General features: G+C 30.9%; 1 pseudogene; it reads left to right on the top strand.

Annotated features, from left to right (window-relative positions):
* The first annotated feature begins 8,515 nt into the window (after positions 1 to 8,515).
* The window catches only part of LOC145947739 (uncharacterized), a 33,610-nt pseudogene continuing 27,049 nt past the window's right edge, over positions 8,516 to 15,076 (top strand).

Here is a 15,076-nt window from a genome sequence, read left to right as displayed (position 1 = left end):
CTGTACCATGGGATGTGCTCATAAAATCGGAGAGACACCAAGCCTCATGGTTGACTCGAAATCATCATGGATTACGATGGAATGATGGAAACGTTCCATATAGCATGGCTCAGCGTTTGATTACAACAGCTATCGTTGGTGGACCACATGAAGAAGAAGAATCCATTCTCGTATATGTAAAAGGACTTGAAAAGCGAGAATGGTTAGCCGATATATTGGATGATGAGGGAAACGGTTTCATTATTGAGACCTTGGATGCTGATTACGACGATATCGAGTCTCTAAATAATCTAGATGCTAAAAACATTATGCGATGTGGAAAACATGTTAAGAATTGCGCATTACAAAATGTATTCAAAATATTTAACTGGTGGTCGCAACGCCAGAAAGAATTGCAAGATTTGGAAAAATAAAATATTTAAACATTAATGTGTTTTATCTCTTATTCCCCTTCCCCAATCCTTTCCTCACGAATCGTTTCTAAGAATTCTTTTTATCCGAGCGCCGTTTCCCCTTCTCCTAAATTTCATAGCGCCAATAGTATTCTAGAATCTCCCACCACATTTACCTCACTACTTTTAAAAATAAGCGTCATGTACAACACTCGATTAATTTCTTTATACGATCAGTGTCGCGTTAACCGTTCGTACTGGTGGTTTCACTTTAATAACATAGAAAAAAAAATGTACTCCACCGAAAGAAGCAGCGGCTCCGGCGGACATGTGAATAATTACATACCGAATTGTGATGAAACTCCATCGTTTGAGAACAAATGCGACAAGTAAGTTTAACTTTTTCTATTTTTATGTCTTTATATTTTTTACAAATTGTTTTATTTTTAAACTAATTTCATTTTTACAGCTTTTCATTAAAGCCTCATGCGGTTCGTATACTATGCAAACGATATGCATTGACAACTACGGGATTTAAATTCCTCGAAATTGGTATCAAAGTGGATCCATCGAGTTACGTGGAAATCGCCATAGGAGATCATCGAGGAAAGGAATTGATACTATCTCTCGAAGCGTGGAAGGGACTCTACGAGCAACGTTACAATATTCAGAATCTGCTTCGAAACGACTCTAAAGATGCCTACAGTTTTATAAGCCTTGGACCACTAACAGTGCGAGTTCGTACGATTAACGACGCCAAGTTAATAAGTCTTGAATCTTCAAGTGTATGCATGATGATGATCGAATCGACGTTACACCGTATGCTCGATCTCGATCCATGCATCGATGTAACTTTTGACCGATTGGTTAAAATTACCAATACAGTCGATATCAAGTTTACGCAATTTTCAAATATCGCGTCCACTGTAAAGGATAATAAAGAAGTATTAAATGTAATACACGCTAGCGACGCCTTCAACAAGCATCAGCTCATCGATTGTGAGCTGGCAGCTTTAGTTTTTAGTTCATAATATGTAGGAAAAAAATATGTAAGAAAAAAATATGTAAGAAAAAAATATGTAAAAGAATAAAAGAGTTTTTAAGTTTAAATTATGATGTAATTTGTTTGCATGCATTTCCAATCTCTATCTTTCTCCCACCCGTAAACAGTCCCAGCTCTTATACGTATAGCTCCTCAATAATTGCGTGGTCCTTGCGGGGGATGACGTCATGCGGGGAAGGGGGAACGTGACGCTAGAGACCGAGAGGCTAGGGATCGCGAGGCTAGGGACCGAGAGGCTAGGGATCGCGAGGCTAGGGACCGAGAGGCTAGGGATCGCGAGGCTAGGGACCGAGAGGCTAGGGACCGAGAGGCTAGGGACTGCTAGAGAGATAGCGCTTAGGAGAGAAAGAGAGAGCGCGAGGTGAACGCGAGAGAAAGAGAGCGAGAGGCGTACGCGAGAGATGACGCAGTGAGGGAAAAGAACAGGAATTTTTAAAATGAATATATTAATTTAATATCAATTATTTTTAATTATGAATAAATGTGTATTATACATTTGTGTGTGTGTGTGTATGTGTTTGTGTGTGTGTGTGTTTAAAAGAATATAAATGTATATAAATGTATATAAATGTATAAATGTGAATATATAAATGTGAATATAAAATGGATATAAAATTATAATATAAAATGAATATAAAATTTTTAAAAATATAAATGAATATAAAGATAAGAATATATGAGTATATAAAATTTTAAGGATCGCGAGAGCGCTTAGAAGAGATAGCGCGAGGCGTTTTATGAGAGAGCGAGAGATGGGGAAGGGGAACGCGATGCTAAGGACCACCAGAGATAGCGCGAGAGGTGCACGCGAGGAAGGGATAGCGCGAGAGCGCTTAGAAGAAAGAGCGTGAGGCGTTTATGAGAGAATGAGAGGCACATGTGAGAAAGAGATAACGCGAGAGGCGCACGCGAGAGAGATGTTCGCAAAGGAATCGGCGCTCCCTAAACAATGAGAAAGAATTCCGCTTAGGGGGAGGGGAAAGGTTCCGCAAAGGCTGCCGAATATCGGCGCGTAATGCAACACGGTCTTTTACCGCGAAAAAAAACACGTCCCGACGTGTTCATTGCGATAAGCGCGACCTCCCAAGATCCCCTCAGATGGAGGAGGGGAGGGGGAGGTACCGCGAGGGCGGCCGAATGCCGGCAAAATTATCGCAAAAGAATTCTTCCTAAACAATGAGGAAGAAACGTCACATATGGGCAGGGGAGGGGGAGGGCGGAAGTACCGCCAAAGCGCGTCGCCTTATGGAGGAGGGGTGGGGGAGGTATCGCGAGGGTGGCCGAATGTCGGCGCTCACTTTGCGGTGTTTTGTTTATAATAAAACATGTTAGATAATTCAAAGTAATACAATACGCTGTTTTGTTTATGAAAAACAATACGCGATAAGCGTCTCCCGCACAGCGATAAGCGCCCCCGCCCCGCGTGACGTCATCCCTCTCGCCTACAAGATCCCCCCCGCCCCGCGGACGTCATACCCCCTCGCCACGGAGAACCCCCCCGCCCCGCGCCCCCCTCGGAGCCCCATGGGTTAGAACTCTCATAGTATCCCTACTTATATATATATATATATATATATATATATATATATATATATATAAAGGAAAAACTTATCGCAAACCACAAACTTGTAAATTTATCACTTTTAATTATCACAACAACGTTATTTGATTTTGTTTAACGCGCTGATCGTCTAGCACTTGCGCAGTAAAAAGAAACGACGTCGTTTTGCCCACGGAACCTAGGGCAGGACGCTCAATATAATGCCCACTTAACGTCTCCTCGGTACATGAACAATCATCTTGCTCAATTTGCGCAAAAATGCTTAATTGACTTATATGTCGAACATCAGTACTCTCATTGAAGCACAATGAAAAATAAGTGTATATATGAAAATGATTTCAATTTTTCTTCTATAAAAACGGGCTATCATAATAATTCTTTTATCTTACCGTGTCACGAGTAAATGGAATGTTATTAATGTCTTTAAGTATCACAGTATTTCCAGCTGCAAAAACTTTTTATAAAGACACCATCGGTTATATACATTAAATACTCTTTTAAATGTTCGTAATTATAATGTTTATGTGAATTACATTTTTTTTACACAAGCAGATTCAAAAAATCACTAAATACATATTCGCTTTACAATACGTACGAAGAAACTGTCTTCTCATGTTATATCATAATGATACTTAAGAAATCTTTTTAATAGTCAAATTTTTTATTATGGATTTTAATTTTTAATTTTAATTTTATTGTGGATGTTCAATTCGTAAAGTATGTAATGAATATTGATAATATTTGAGAAGTGCTACGACAAAACACATTTAATTTTCGTATGTCAATTCTTGTATGCGTATTTGTATATGTCATGTTGTATGCAGTTATGCAATTCGTATGTAATACATATTGTGTTGTGCCAATTTTAAGAAATGGCTACTAAAAAGGATTATAAGCATTATTTGATACAACATGGGAAGACAGTTTCTTCGCATGTATTGCAAAGCGAACAGTTTGTCTTTTATGTGGTTTTGAACCTGCTTATGTGACAAAATATGTGATTCATAGACATTATAATCATAAACATTTAAACAAATATTCAGCATATGCGGGACACGAAAAATCTGCTGTGATTGCAGCATTAAAATTAGTATCAGCGACGTTTTGGTGCCATTTCGGACATTTGTAATAATAAAGATGAAGATATTTAAGATAAAACAATACATGTGTCGTATGCATATTTCGTCGTATTATATTTCATATCTAATTGCGAAACATTCAAAACCGTTTACCGATGGTGTGTTCATAAAAGAGTGTATTCTTGTAGCAGTGACAGCATTTGGAAATACTGTGACACTTGAAGACATTAATAACATTCCACTTTCTCGTGACACAGTAAGATCAAGAATTATTATGATAGCCAGTTCTATAGAACAAAAATTAAAATCATTATTAAATACATGCACTTATTTTTCATTGTGCTTCAATGAGAGCACGGATGTTCGACATGTAAGCCAATTAAGCATTTTTACGCGAATTGTGCAAGAAGATTTTTTGTGTACCGAAGAAATATTAGATTTCGTACCATTACATGCTACTGCAATTGTAAATGCAATTAAAGGTAGTAACAAATCCCTGATTTATCGCAAATTTCAAAATTTCCTCGAAGAGTATGATGCAATTTACAAAAACATATTACTTTACTATGAAGTCCGATGTTTAAATATCGGAAAAACTTTGCAAAAAGTTTTTTCTATAAGAAAAGAAATATATCTTTTCAAGAAAAGTGCATCCCGAAACTGGAAACATTTAAATTATTTTTTGAAGATGTGGAATCACTTTTGGAATTAGCTTTCATCTTTCATCACAGATTTAACTTGTCACCTAAATACTTTAAATTTAAAGCTACAACAGACTAATCCAACGATATTCGAGTTAATAAGTCATGTCGATTTGTTCTGCGCAAAATTAAAAATTGGGAAAAAAATAGTTTTCTTTTCTTTCCTTCTTGTAACATTCTCGTTGAAGAATATGGCACGAAATGCGACTTTAAAAAATATCTGCATCTTATCAATTAATTAATTGCACAATTTGATCATCAATTTCGTGATTTTGAAGAGTTGAAGAAAGACCTTTTATTTTACGAAAATCTTAGAACAATTCCGATAATTGAACAGAGTGTAGATTTTCAATTAGAACTGTGTGATCTACAAAGTAATATTTCAGATTTTACTGAAATATCGGTAAGAAACAGGTGTGGAATTTTTCAAACTTTTAAACAAAGTTAAATATCCAAAATTACAAAATTTTGCATTATAAAAATTTTTTCAATGTTTGGATCTACATATCTATGTAAATCCTCATTTTCGAAAATGAAATACATAAAATCAAGTACACAATCGTCATTAAATGATGCATCGTTATCCTCGTTGATGAGAATAAATTCATCCAAAACTAACATTGATATTTCGAAGCTTAAAGCAACAAAATGTAAATAGTTTTTAACTTTATAGTGGAATAGGCCTACTGGGGAAACCACTAAAAAAAAAAGAAACGCAACAATAGTAATTAATAATGTGGAAATCTGTTGCCATTAAACTTAAATATATACCATCTGTCCCACCTATAATGTTTGTTTTATTACAATATATATAGTTATACTAAATAAAAATATTAATTTTATATATGTATGTCTTATTATATGTGTGTATAATAAATTTATATAGGTACAGCCTCTGATATATACATATATATATATATATATATATATATATATATATATATATATAGAGAGAGAGAGAGACTTTGACACACACACACACGCGCGCGCGCACGCACACACAGGGTGTCTCAGAATGATGGGGACTAAATTCGTGTGCAGGTAGAGCGGGCAAAACTGAGTCGAAAAGTCCTCTACCATTTTGCAATTTTCGCTATAATTAACGAGTTATTAATTGGGCATTAAAATATTTTATTACTTTTTAAGTGTACCAGTTTTTTTTGGCCGCGTGTATATATGCAATTAACATACGTATTTTAACGTTATCTTTAATTTAATAACATAATAATAATTCTGTAAACAGTGAACAGCGCACGGGACAATATGCGCTAACGCCCTGTATGATTTACAATTAGTATTGTTCCTGAGCTCGAGTGTCTTATTTCTCCGCAAGCAATCTAGATGCTATAAAATAAAAAAAGTGAAGATAGCAGCAAGCAAAAATCGGTTGAAATGTGCAACTCGGCCGCAGGCCTGAATTATATAATACTAGAACAACACAAGCGCGCGCTGCGCGCGCGCCATTCTTTGGCTTTATATTAAGAAGGATATTTAAAAAAATATATATATATATGTAGTTTATTTAATTTTGATTAATATTTTTTAAAAATTTTTGACAGAAATCAGTTGATAACTGTCAAAAATATTAATCAAGTTTAAAGTATTATAACATTTTATCTAAAATATATTATTATGTTAATTTTTATATCATATTATTATTTTAAAATTTAATTAACAAATTTTCGCTTTATTAATATGATTTAACAGAAATCAGCTAAATAAAGCGTTAATTTGCTAATTAAATTTTAAAATAAAAATATATTATAAGAATTAAAATAATAATATTGTAATAATATGTTATAATATTTTTTAAACTTCATTAATATTTTTGACAGTTATCAGCTAATTTCTGTCAAATAATATTAAATGCAGATAAGGTATTATAATTTTTTTTTTATACATAATTATTATTTCAAAATTTAATTATCAAATTTTCGTTTTATTAATATTTTTTGACAGAAATCAGCAAATATAACTGTCAAAAATATTAATTAAGTTTGAAGTATTGTAACATATTATTTAAACATATTGCTATTTTAAAACATTACTATTTTAATTTTTATTTTAGGTGTACAACTTTGCTTCCGCCGTTTTTTTTTCCGAAATTCGAGGCTTTATTGTAAAAAACTGGTTATACATTTATGATTCAAAGTATTGTCCATCGCTGGCCACTACTTTCTCCCATCTTTCGGGCAGCGTACGAATCCCGCGTTGAAAAAACTGGTCATCTTTTGAAGCGATCCACGAATCGATCCAATTTCTTACTTCTTCATAAGACCGGAAGTGCTGGTCAACCAGGCCGTGTGCCATTGATCGAAACAAGTGATAGTCAGAGGGAGCAACGTCTGGAGAATACGGCGGATGGGGCAGGACTTCCCATTTCAACGTTTCTAAGTATGTCTTGACCACTTTCGCAACATGGGGTCGAGCATTGTCATGCTGCAAAATCACTTTATCGTGTCTCTCGTTGTATTGCGGCCGTTTGTCTTTTAATGCTCGGCTCAAACGCATTAATTGCGTTCGATAACGATCGCCTGTGATTGTTTCAGTCGGTTTTAACAGCTCATAATACACTACGCCGAGCTGGTCCCACCAAATACAGAGCATGACCTTGGAGCCGTGAATATTCGGTTTGGCCGTCGACGTGGAAGCATGGCCGAGATATCCCCATGATTTTCTATGCTTGGGATTTTCGTAATGAACCCATTTTTCGTCCCCAGTCACAATGCGATGCAGAAATCCCTTCCATCTTTGCCTTTCAAGCAACTGTTCACAAGCAAACAAACGCCGTTCAACATCTCTCGGTTTCAACTCGGCACCCAATTTCCTTGCTTCTGAATCATTCCCATGTCTTTGAGGCGTTTTGAAATTGCTTGTTGAATCACTCCCAATGATCGTGCCAATTCTTCTTGACTTTGACTCGAGTCTTCATTAAGTAATGCCTCCAATTCTGCATCTTCGAAAACCTTCTCTCTTCCACCGCTATGCCGGTCTTCGACGTGAAAATCACCGTTCTTGAAGCGTTGAAACCACTCACGACACGTTCTTTCACTAATAGCGGCCTCACCATTCACTATAAGTATTTGAGAGCATTCGATGAGCCTCAGCCGCAGATTTCTTCATATTGAAGCAGAAAATTAAAACCTCCCGCAAATGACGAGAATTTGGCGTAACTGACATTTTCAATCGAGAATAACTTTATGATGCAGACACAAATCGACTAATGTTTCTATGGGGTTATGTTGACAGATGCCCAAGTTTATTGCATGACGTCTATGATCTATTTCAGGCATGTCAAACTCGTTTTGCATTACGGGCCACATAATCTATTTTGTATTAAGCTGAGGGCCGCATGTTTTCAATGTTCCTAGAATAAATAAAATACGAGTTTTTAAATTATTATATTTAGTATATTCAATGTATATTATACATACACAGTTGAAAACATTGTTTCCTTGTTAAAAAAAATCCCCGTTAAAATTTTTGTGTTAAATATTTAACACATTCATGTGTTAATTTAACATATTGCTGTTATGTTAATTAAACTCAATTGTTAAATTATCAGAACAACTGAAAAAAAATGTAAAAATAACATAATCTGCATCTATTTTAAATTTTACACAATAAATATGTTCCGTATTCATTGTGACAAAATTTATCTGTTAAAATTTACAGGAAAAAAATGTTGATTTTATTCTATAGAATAAGTGGGGGTGATAAGTACAGATCTTTATTCGTTACTTCTCGACGTGATCTCGACGTGTCTGGACGTGTCTCGATGTGTCTCGTTTGCTTCCTTTTCTTTATTCGTTACTTCTCGACGTGATCTCGACGTGTCTCGATGTGTCTCGTTTGCTTCCTTTTGTCAAGTATGTATAATTATTATGAATTACTATTATATTATTTTTTAATAAAGTAGCGCTTGTAGCGCCAACTACATAGATTGGCAACGCTTCGTAGCTGTTTTTATATCTATCTGTGCTATGCTTCTTCGAGCAACTTATTACGCGTCTTCATAATATAACCTATCTACGCCGGACATTATGCTCTTCGCGTGAGTGTATCGCTTAAAGTCAAAGAATAGGAATGAGAGATTCTTTCCTTAATTCCTTATATGGTAACGTAGTAAGTTTGAAATCTTTGTATACTAATATTAAAAAGAGAAAAGGGCTTGTAGACTTATGCCTTTCATAACGACATTATTATTGTTATGTATCGTTGTGCAGCTATTAGAAAATTCTGCGCAACGATACATAACCATTACAAGCAATCATAAAAGTTGCAGGATAATCATAAGCTGCGTTCGGGAACCACACTTTTAGCACACTGAATGTCGTTCTATTTTTGTTACTTATTAAAAGATAAACAAAGATAGACACTTAGTGTGCTAAGAGCGTGGTTTCCGAACGTAACGCTAATGGTATAGCTTATATTCATGTCATTTATCAATTTATATGATGCATATATGATAGCCAATTTCCAAATTTAATCAGATTTTTTTTAGAGATAGATAGCATTTATCTATGATCATAAAATATTAATAACAGAAAGACTTTAATTTGATTTTCAATGTAATTTGAGTTTAAATTTAATTACAATCTTCAAAGCATTTTTAATACATTCTTGCAATTTAGCAGAATTTATTTTATTTTATTTTATTTTATTTATATTTATTGTTAGTACTTTTCATAGTGATTTTGCAAACATTGAAATTTATTTGTAATTTATAGGTTTTTGTCTGTGGAATTAATAATATGGCATTTAATATGGATATTCAAGAAAATAAAACATATCTATTTTGTGTGTTACAATACGCTGATGAAAAAGTATGGATTAAATTGGAAGAGTCATGTTTGTATGAAGATTTTGTTCGAAAAGGTTCGTTCTTTCAGTTATTTTTTCTTATTCTTGTATTAAATAATAGCACTATTACTAAAATGCTTTACTATAAAATTATTTACTATAATTTTATTTATATTACAGCTGAAACAATATTTCCTTCATTAAATAATGTAAATTTTAATTTTACTGATGCGTATGATGCCAGACTTGATCCTGATTTTTTAACAGAATTCGTTCGATCAAGTGCACGAGGAGTTGTATTAAAGATCAAACATACAAAGAATTTTCTTGATATTTGTAAGAGAATTTTTAACATTTTATTTTTAATTTTTTGAAATAATATTTATTCTAATTCGTTTTTTTCACATTATTTTTATATAAAATAACAATTTTTATAGCTGATTCTCTATCATCAACATCGAGGATATCAAATCCATTACTTTCTCGCACATCAACACCTACCTTATTAAACATTACAAATAAAAATGAAGAATGTGACGAACAATGTTCAGATGTAACCGATATATCGAACATTAAAGAACAGACTACATCAAATTTTGAAGAATATGCATCTTGTTCAAAAAAATCTAAAGTAATGCATATTAAGGACGACATAATATCAAAAGAGGTTTGTTTGAAATAATTATTTTTATGAGCCCACATATTATTTTTATTTGTTTACTGCTTTTTATTGTTAACATGTTCAAACTTTTTAAAATATCATATAGGATCAGTCTCAAAGTTTATCCATTGTTTCAATAGATGATTTTTTTTGTTAATATGCTTAGTTGCAACTCTCTTTGCGCATATATATAAAATTTACGTTTCAACACATTTAAGAAAAAAGTTTAAAAATTTTTTGTATTTATCGCAATTGATAGAAATTTAAAAGCTAAAAAAATAACATCTTTAGCATATTGCTTTATTATTATTGCGTTATCATATAAGGATGAAAATATAGTATAAGCCAGAAAAGAGACACATATTTTTCCTGACTTGCACTACATTCTTATTTAAATAATCTATTCTTGTTACTAACATTTCTATCTTATTAATATCCTTTTCCTATTTTTTTGTCCTTTTAGAGCTTATACAAATTAATTAAAAATTCTTCATGTGGAGAAGAAATTCTCCAAAGTTATGAGATAAATAAATATTTGCCTGATAAATATAGGAAATTATTAGTAAAACTAGTGGTTCATCATTTATTACAATATAAAGAAAAAGTTGGTAGACAAATCTTGTCTTCTGAAAAATGCAAATATGCTGAAACAATTATTGAAGTTTTTCCAAATTTAAAAAATCCAGAAGGGAATTTGGGTTATGTGAGTGTATCCCGTAGTAAACAGCAAAATATCATGTTATAAATATTTATTTAGTTGACACACACAGACACACGCCAATATTTTAATATTCTACTAATTTTACTAAACTGTTTATTAATAATAAATTTATTTTTATTAGGAACACTTTTATGACCCAAAAACTGGAAAGGGATATATCGCTTCGCGATTAGCTAATGTACAAAGGAAAGAAAATAAAGTTATTCCACCGGATGAATGCAAAAAAAAAACCCGATACTAGCGTAGCTATTGAACCTGTGGATGAAACAGATACTATTAAAGATGCAATTAATTTTATGAAATATGCGACTATTGAGCAAAAAGATAACATAATTGAAAAAGTAAAGGAAACTTTTAAAGCAAGGAGGTACTTATATTTAAATGAACATTTTTTTTAAGTATTTCCAAGATTTTTGGATATTCCCGAATTGGTGAGTTTTCAATCTTTTATAATTAATTTTTTAAATAATTTCTAACTTTTAATAATATCAATATATGTATGTAGCTATATAATCAAAAGTAATTTAAAACATTTTTTCTAGATCGATATTGAATTTGAATTATTATTTCCTCATATTCAAAAAGATATTTTGAATACATCATATCCAAACTACGTCAATCATATTTTAAATGTTTACAATACCGAAAAACAAGATAAAAATTTACTTGGTAAAATTATTAATTAAAATTACTAGTTGAAATTATTAAATATATTAGTGTGTAAATTTCTAATATTTTTCATTTTATTCATTAGATTGGGATCGTGTTACGAATTCATATATTGCTCTAACGCAATTAGTACCTTCGACTGCTAGAGGAAAAAAGTCTGCGGCGAGAGAAAAAGCAAAAAATATAATTAAAAAATTAATTATCTATATACAGATACATATATGTACATCTTGATTCCTTGAATTATATATTTTAAATCAACTAAAATAGATTCATTGCACTAATATTATTTGATCTATTTTTCTTAGAGTGGAACACCGCTGCATACTGATGAAAATAAAACTCAACCAAAATTAATCACAGTTGGGCCAAACAAACTCGCAATTCGCCAATATTTTTTGAAAATTGATAAAAACTTAATTTTATTAGACACAACAGACATCATTAAAGCTATTGATTATCTTTTGAAAGCTCACTATGTTTTTCATACTGAATATGACGGAGATTTGCAGAATTTTTGGATATTAATACAACATTATTTTTACAAAATATCTAGTAAATGTACTAATAAAATTATTGAAACTTTGACAAAAATTGAAAGTGCAAAAAAGGAATCAATGCAAGAAGGTTAGTTGAATCACATATTTCTTTTTTTAAAGACTGAACAAACAAATCTTCAGTTGTATTATTTTTATGAGAAAAGAATTTTAAGTTTTTTTATTTTATAATTTTGAAATAAATTAAAATATAATTGTATGAAGCAAACGAATACGCAGTTAAATAATTTTGTGATATTAATTTTAAGTTTCTATAAAATTCAACATTTTAAAACTATAATATTATTTTAGTTAATTAGTTATTTACAGTATATGTTTAAAGTATAATTATAGTTAAATTAGTACCTCAATTATCACATTTTTCTATTTTATAATAATGGCTTTTAAATGTTATTTGTGCAATTACGAAACAACAGAAATAAAACAAATATGTGACCATTTAAGAAATCGACATATGTTGTTTGATAGCTCAAATCTTAATTTAAAATGTGCAAGTGCAGGTTGTCCTTCTGTATTAAAAACTTATAACGGATTCAGAAAACATTTTTAAAAATGTCAGCAATTACAAAACCCATCTTCGAGTGATGAACAATCATATGATATTAATAATGATCTTGATTTTTTATCAACAGCTAACGATACTGATGCTGAATTAAATGAACAAGATAATTTTATTGATAATTTTCTTTGCAATGATCCAGAATTCAATGACCAAGATCCAGAAAAATATATAATTAACTATATTACAGAAATGTATTCATTAAATTTACCAGAAATTACAATAACCAAAATTCTTGAAACAACATCAGAGCTAATTAATTTTTTACTTGAAAATATAGTGTCATTTTCAAATTTAGATGAACGTCAAATTTTTGCAGATAAATTTAAATATTTATTCCGAAATCACGTAACTAAATATAATCGAAATAAATTGTTTAAAGGAAATATAGTTCAGCCTATACGAGTGCCACATGGTATTAGACTCGATAAAAGATACGACAGTAAAGCCCAATGTTACAAGCAAATTCCTATTACTAGTACTTTTACTTATATTCCTTTATTAGAAACTCTCAAAGTTTTATTAAATAATGCAGCTATCCAAAAATATTTTACTACTAATATAGAAGTAAATGAAAATAAATATACACATTTTGTTGACGGACATGTTTATAAAAATAATTCTTTTTTTCAAAATAATAACAATGCAATTCAACTACAATTATTTTTTGATGAATTTGAAGTTTGTAACCCTTTAGGAAGTAAGACAAGTGTTCATAAAATTGGTGCATTTTATTTTGTTATTAATAACCTTCCTTTTTATATTAATTCGAATTTGGAAAATATTCATTTATTAGCTTTATGCTATAATCTTGATATTAAACAATTTGGATTAAATCCTGTATTAGATAAAATCGTAAATGATATCAAAATTTTAGAAAAAGAAGGAATATTTATCGAATCTTTAAATACCTTTATGAAAGGCACTTTAGTATCGTTAGCTTTTGATAATTTGGGTGGAAATATGTTATTTGGCATGAATGAGTCATTTAATGCTAACTACTATTGTAGGATTTGCACAATTCATAAAGAAGATGCTCAAAAACCTTGTACTGCTGATGATAATCTTTTACGTACATTTGAAAGTTTTATTGATCTTTCAAATCAGCTTCATTATGCGAATAGTGATACAATAAATTTTTTTGGAATTAAAAGTAAAAGTCCTTTATTTGATTTAGCTTACTTTAAACCTTGTGAAAATTTAAATGTTGATATAATGCATGATTTTTTAGAAGGTATTTGCCAAAGGGATTTAAATTTATTCTTTCATTTCTGCGATATAAATAATATTATCAGCTTAAATGATTTAAATGATAAAATACAAGCTTTTGACTATGGATTACATAATAGACCTAATTTGCCTAGTGTTATAAATTTGAATAAAAAATCGAATACAATAGGACAACGTGCAGCACAAACACTTTGTTTAATTATTCATTTACCTATAATTTTACGAGATATAATTCCAAAACTTGGTCAAAATTTTAATAAATGGAAGATAGTTTTATTAGTAATAAAAATGTTAAAAATTGTACTAGCACCTACAATTACAAATAATATGTTAGATGAATTAGAAAAGATTATTAAAGAACATCATGAACTTTTAATCAAAGAATATTCTGTTGCTTTAACACCAAAAGATCATCTAGTTACTCATTATGTAATGATCATTAAAAAAATGGGGCCTCCCAGAACTTATTGAACAATGAGATATGAAAGTAAACATGGTTATTTGAAGGATTTAGCAAACAAGTTAAAAAATTTTAAAGATGTTGCATATACATTATCCATACGTCACCAAAAATATATGATGACGCTTTGGAAAAATAAAAATTCTTTTAATAGTGAACCAATATTAAAAAATTTTAAAAGAGAAAATTTAAGCTTTACTGATTACAATGTAATTATTATGAATAGCTTACATATTACTATTGAAAAAACTATTTATGTAGGAAAAAGAGTAGAGTTTCGAGGTACTAACTTAACATTAAATAAATTTATATGTTCATCTTTTTCTGACGATTTGCCCAATTTTAGCAAAATTTTGTTTATTTTTTCTGTAAATTTTGAAATATATGCTGTACGTGAAAGTTGGAATACTTCGAAAATAGCATTTTCTTGTTTAGGATATATTGTAAAAAATACATCTGTTTTATTTGTAATAAAAATAATTGATATACCATATACTAAAAGTTGGGAGATTTACGAATCGTTGGAAAAAGATTTAGTAATTATAACTGATAACTTTTTATAAACATAATTTAGAGATGAATGAAAATTATGTTATATAAACGAAAATTTATAAATATGA

This window comes from Prenolepis imparis, unplaced genomic scaffold, assembly GCF_030444845.1.
Source record: "Prenolepis imparis isolate NDT839.2.m4 unplaced genomic scaffold, iyPreImpa1.0 SCAF_133, whole genome shotgun sequence".
In the NCBI taxonomy this organism is placed as follows: domain Eukaryota; kingdom Metazoa; phylum Arthropoda; class Insecta; order Hymenoptera; family Formicidae; genus Prenolepis; species Prenolepis imparis.
This window is presented reverse-complemented; position numbering and strand designations above follow the sequence as displayed.